Genomic DNA, 6,467 nt, shown 5'->3' on the forward strand with positions numbered 1-6,467 from the left:
GGTTCCCTCATGGATTGGTAACTGGTTAAAAGATAGGAAACAAAGGGTAGGAATAAATGGTCAGTTTTCAGACTGGAGAGAGGTAAATAGTGGTGTCCCCCAGGGATCAGTACTGGGCCCAGTTCTATTTAACATATTTATAAACGATCTGAAAAAAGGGGTAAACAGTGAGGTGGCAAAATTTGCAGATGATACAAAACTACTCAAGAGAGTTAAGTCCCAGGCAGACTGCGAAGAGCTACGAAATGATCTCACAAAACAGGGTGACTGGGCAACAAAATGGCAGATGAAATTTAATGTTGATAAGTGCAAAGTAATGCACATTGGAAAACATAATCCTAACTATACATATACATAAACAATGATGGGGTCTAAATTAGCTTTTACCATTCAAGAAAGAGATCTTGGAGTCATTGTGGGTAGTTCTCTGAAATCATCCACTCAATGTGCAGCGGCAGTCAAAAAAGGGAACAGAATGTTGGGAATCATCAAGAAAGGGATAAATAATAAGACAGAAAATATCATATTGCCTCTATATAAATCCATGGTACGCCCACATCTTGAATACTGAGTGCAGATGTGGTCTCCCCATCTCAAAAAAGATATATTGGAATTGGAAAAGTGTTAGGACATAGATATTCAGGCCTGTCTGCAAAGGCCTGTACTCTAAGAATCTAGGTGTATTCTGATCACTTGGCTAGTGATAGAGGTATAAAAGAAAGAATCAAAATCACTGTCTGCTGGTGTAAGGGCCTTCTCTTACTGTGACAGTCTGAGGCCCTGTTCTTAGGCTAAGGCCTTTGGCTAAGCAGCAGAGGCAGCCATAAGCTGGGAAGCAAACAGTAACATCCTCACATTCCAAACTAGTCACACTGAAATAAGGTGCTATTCGGCTGTTAGGAATACAATCCTGTCCTGATAGTTCCTGTCACCTCCAGAGAAAGGGAAGTGCCTAGAAAATGTAAAAGGAAACTTAGTTTGATAGCATCCTGTCTGGCAAGAACTAACTTATCAATAGCTGGGATGTGAAATCCTCATTTCTTTGTTGTTCTATCACTGTAGTCCCCATTTCCCTATTGTTTGTCTGTATAATCTCTGTCTGGTTCTGTGATTGTTCCTGTCTGCTGTATAATTAATTTTGCTGGGTGTAAACTAATCAAGGTGGTGGGATATAATTGGTTACATAATCATGTTACAATATGTTAGGATTGGTTAGTTAAATTTCAGGAAAATGATTGGTTAAGGTATAGCTAAGCAGAACTCAAGTTTTACTATATAATCTGTAGTCAATGAGGAAGTGACTGGATGTGGGTGGGCATGGGCATGGGGGTGGGTGGGGGAGGGAGGAAGGAAGGGAGGGAGAGAGAGAGAGAGAGAGAGAGATGGGAACAGGGAATGGGGGTAAGAAAATTGGAATCATGTTTTGCTAAAGGGGGAAATGGGAACAGGGAATGGGAGTAAGGAAGTTGGAATCATGTTTGGCTAAGGGTAGTAATGGGAACAGGGACACAGGTGTAAGGCTCTGTGGTGTCAGAGCTGGGAAGGATACTAAGGATACTGGGAAGGATACTAAGGAAGGAAACTGGAATCATGCTTGCTGGAAGTTCACCCCAATAAACATTGAATTGTTTGCACCTTTGGACTTCGGGTATTGTTGCTCTCTGTTCATGCGAGAAGGACCAGGGAAGTAAGTGGGTGAAGGAATAAGCCCCCTAACAAAAAGGTTCAGAGAAGGGCAACAAAAATTATTAGGGGTATAGAACGGCTTCCGTATGAGGAGAGATTAATAAAACTGGGATTTTTCAGCTTGGAAAACAGGTGACTAAGGGGGGGATATGATAGAGGTCTATAAAATCATGAGTGGTATAGAGAAAGTAAATAAGGAAATGTTATTTACTCATTCTCCTAATACAAGAACAAAGGGCTACCATATGAAATTAATAGGTAGCAGGTTTAAAACAAACACAAGAAAGTATTTTTTCACGCAACGCACCGTCAACCTCTGGAACTCCTTACCAGAGGGTGTTGTGAATGCCAATACTATAAGGGGGTTCAAAAGGGAGCTAGAGAGATTCATGGAAGATAGGTCCATCAACGGCTATTAGCCAGGATGGGCAGGAATGGTATCCCTAGCCTCTGTTTGCCAGAACTGGGATTGGGTGACAGGGCATGGATCACTTGATGATAACCTGTCTGTTCATTCCCTTTGGGCCACTGTCAGAGGACTGGGTTTGATGGACCTTTGGTCTGACCCAGTATGGCTGTTCTTACGTTCCCCGTGGTTCCTGGGGACTGTCAGTCTCAGGGTCCTGATTTCCCATTGACCCTTCCCCTTTCTTTTGGTACTGGGACCTAACCAACCAAAACACGCCCATTGAGTTTTAGTAAGGGGACAACAGTCCCCTTACACAAGTTTAGAGCAAACATTTTGAAAGTTATAAAGCAGCCCTTACCTAATTCCTTACAGCATGGAATACAGACATTAGAGATCAGATTGACGCATGCAGCACCCTGCAAACATCCTACAGAGTCTAAACACTAAACACATTCTTATCAGACTAACACCTATTCTGAGCAACATTAACACATCAATGAACTGGTCTGGTGTCCAGCTGTGAGTTTGTCAGATCTTAGCTCATGCCTGCAGCTTTGGCAAGAGCTGGCACCTGGCCTGCTAGAGTCACAAAGGGCTTGTGCCCAGTGCTTCAAGCAGGGATCAGCAGCAGAGACCAGACGCCAGAGCCAAAGTCAGGAATTGGAGCTAAGGATCAAAAACAACTTGCCTGCAGAGAGGCAAGGCAGTGCAAGGCTGGGGCCAAGGCAGGAGCAGAGCTGGAACTAGGCTGGGAACATGCAGGCACAGGCACAATCATAGAAAAATGCTCTAAGCAGCTACTGAACTGCTGCTGCTGGGTGTAAGAGCTGCTCTGCTCACACTTCCCACCTGTCAGGTGAGGTAACCAGTCAGGCAGCCTAGTACAGGCCAGCTGCGCTCCTTAGATTGCCTAGAGACTGGCTCTGCTGCAGGCCCTGCTTCCTCACAGACTGAATGCACTTTCAGCAGCTTTTGTGGAAACGTCACCACGTTGCGGAGGAGCAATTACAATCAGTGAATGACAAACTGCACTTGGAAACCCAGCAACTTGCAGACCTGGGTTGGAGAAGCAACAACAGCAGGAGAGCGAGGAGAGAGAAAAGGGCCCTCAGCATGAACTGGAAATGGAGAAACTGCCCCTATAGTTTCATCCAGTACATGTTGTTAGAGCCCATATACCTGTTTCCCTGGGTGTTGTGAACTCCAGATTATTTCCTCACTTAGGGAAGGGGAGGACATGAGTGAGTTTTTAAAAGTTTTTAAAACGTGGTGTGAGTTGAACCAGGGAAGGCAGGCAGACGTACTGTGCCTGGCTCTGTTACTGTCGGGGAAGGCCTTAGATGCTTTCACCCATGTGGCCTGAGCAGTGGAGCATGTAAGGTGCCTCCAGACCCCCCCACCCTTCCACCCAGGCTGGGAGGTAAACTCTGTAGATGAACTTCTGACCTCTGGGGCTGCACTGACTAAGGACAGCAACTGTGAGTGGGGTGACTTTTGGGTTGCTGGACTCAAGAACCAAAGGGAAAGGACATGGTCCAATCTACTTCGGGGTGGGTCTTCTGGTTCATGGTTTGTGTTTATGAACCCTGGTTGTGGTGTTTTCCCAATTTAATGCTGAGTTGTTTTTGCTACACTGAGACTCTCAGCTTGTGAGAGGGGAAGCATTGCCTCTTTGAGGTGCCCAGGGGTGTGTGTGTAATTTTCCCAGGTCACTGGGTGGGGGCTTGAGCCAGTTTTGCATTGTATTGTTGAAAAGAAACCCCTATGTACTGAACCCGGCCCTTGTTGCTGTCAACTCTGCCTGGCAGAAGGGTTACAAATGCAAAGAGGGGTCTGGTTGGAAGCTGTGAGAGAATCCTGTGTGAAGAGCTATTTTATAAACAGTTTAACAGGGGAACATCATACCTGCTGGTGAAGGAAGATAACATATTGGATCAACCTCTGGAGCAGATTACATGCAGCATTCAAAATGTGGAAGCAGAAATTGGGGGTTCCTTAAAGATATCAGCTGTTAATTCCCAGCCTTGCAGTGACTCCTTTGTACCTGATACATCACTTCAAGAAATGATTGCTACTGTCACAGTTTAAGAGTTAACTGCACTTTTGTCCCCCAACTTGCTCCCTTCATTACAAGTTATGTCAAGTGTCAGATCAAGAAGAACAACCTGCCACAGTTCATCTGTTTCTGTGTGTAGCAGGGGTGGCCCAAACGCGGCTCATGAGCTGCGTGCGGTTCTTTTACAGTTAAATTGCAGCTCGCAGGCTCCCCACCCCCCAGGCCATTTCTCTGCCTAACAGACTGAGGAAAGCTCGGGGCTTCTGTCCTCAGGTGGACTGGTGGGGTTAGGGTCTTCTATCCAACAGGGAGGGGGGTTTCAGGGCTTCAGCCCTGTAGGGAACACCTACCAGGGCTCAGGGCTTCAGCAGGAGTAGGGCTGAAGCCCCAAGCCCCAGCAGGCGCACCTGGCTCTCAAGCTTCTCAAAATTATTGTATGTGGCCTAGAGGGTTGGTACGTTTGGCCACCCCTGGTATATAGCTTACGCCTTTGATCTCTGGCCTCCTGAAAAGCTAAGACCGATCAATTGCCTCCTCTCTGGGGACGAAGCTTCAAACTCTGAGTTTTACATAGGAGTTGTTGGGGAATTTCCATTAACCACTCCTCAGGGAGTCCTCAGGGAACCCACTCAGCAAGCCTGGACCCCTAAAACACATTTCCCACTTATTGTCACAAAAGTCCATGCCAGTCTGGCTCATTTCACTATTTCAGGTCCTCATGCTATAATTACTACAAGGTGGGTTCACAACTGCTTGAAAGCCCATTCTCAAAGAGTAATTATGAATGATTTGTTGTCAAACTGGGAGGGGTCCTGCAGGGATCAGTTGTGGGTCTGGTACTATTCAATATATTGAGTGTATGCTTGTAAAATTTGCAGTGTACGCTTGTAAAATTTTCGATGAGGAGACACTTGTCACTGACACTTTAGAAGTATTGAATGCAGATTGCAACAAGGATCTCACAATGTGCACACAAAGGTCTTTGTTGCTGTTGGACAATGGAGTTCAACTCTGAGTCTCCACTGATCAAGGACAACACCAGTGAGTGGGGTGTGGTGGAGGGAAAAGTGAGGGGCACGTTAAATAAACATTTGTTTGTTGGACTATATTTTAGTGACTTTGCTCCAGAATGCTAGATTTGTGACTGGGAATGGAAACTTATATACATATGTTTCCTAGTAGGCCAAGGTTTTTAATATGCATTATTTGCCAAGGTTGTTATCTCACACTGTTGCTATCTTGAGAGGTTACTATGTTGGGGAGTTTCTGTATCAAACATTTTTATTATTATAATTAATTTCTACATAAGAATGGTCATACTGGGTCAGCCCAGTATCCTGTCTTCCGACAGTGGTCAAGGCTAGGTGCTTCAGAGGGAATGAACAGAACAGGTAATCATCAAGTGATACATCCCCTGTTGCCCATTCCTAGCTTCTGGCAAACAGGCTAGGGACACTCAGAGCATGGTGTTGCATCCCTCCCCATCCTGGCTAATAGCCACTGATGGACCTACAAGATCCACAATGACTCCAAGATCTCTTTCATGAAGGTTAACAGCTAATTCAGACTCCATCATTTTGTATGTATAGTTGAGATTGTTTTCCAATCTGCATTACTTTGCATTTATCAACATTGAATTTAAGCTGCCATTTTGTTGCCCAGTCACCCAGTTTTGTGAGATCCCTTTGTAACTCTTCGCAGTCTGCCTGGGACTTAACTATCTTGAATAGTTTTGTATCATCTGCAAATTTTGCCGTCTCACTGTTGACCCACTTTTCCAGATCATTTATGAATATGTTGAACAGTAATGGTCCCAGTACCGACCCCCTCAGGGATACCACTGTTTCTCTCTCTCCATTTTGAAAACTGATAATTTATTCCTGCCCTTTGTTTCCCATCTTTTAACCAGTTACTGATCCATGAGAGGACTTCCCTCTTATCCCATGATGGCTTACTTTTCAAAAGTCAATTTAAATTAAATACATTTTTTTTAAATTATATATTTTTTAGAAATCTAGACCTGTTATGTGTTTTGGTGTAACTTGCATTATCTTAACAAAACATTTACTTTATTCATATCTCTTTTGTATGTTGCAGGTCACAGTGAAAATGAAAAGACAAAAAACAATACAACAAAGGCCACTCAAAGGCCTCAAAAACTAACCAAGGTGAAGAACACATCAAGAACCAAGACTATATCAACATGTCAACTGAAGGTTCAAGTTGTGTATCTACATCTGACCAACCTGAAGCACAAATACAGCTATCTATTGAAGAAACATTGTCTCCAAAACCTAAAGGTATTTCCCGATGTTT

General features: G+C 44.2%; 1 long non-coding RNA gene across 1 annotated transcript in view; it reads left to right on the forward strand.

The window, feature by feature from the left end:
- Nucleotides 1-6,415, forward strand: part of LOC144268567 (uncharacterized) — a 40,740-nt gene extending 34,325 nt beyond the window's left edge. The window contains exon 3 of the long non-coding RNA XR_013346793.1: nt 6,301-6,415. This is a non-coding gene — a long non-coding RNA (uncharacterized LOC144268567). The remainder of the gene's footprint in view (nt 1-6,300) is intronic.
- The last annotated feature ends 52 nt before the right edge of the window (nt 6,416-6,467 follow it).

The sequence above is a fragment of the Eretmochelys imbricata genome, chromosome 1 (genome assembly GCF_965152235.1).
Source record: "Eretmochelys imbricata isolate rEreImb1 chromosome 1, rEreImb1.hap1, whole genome shotgun sequence".
Taxonomy (NCBI): Eukaryota; Metazoa; Chordata; order Testudines; family Cheloniidae; genus Eretmochelys; species Eretmochelys imbricata.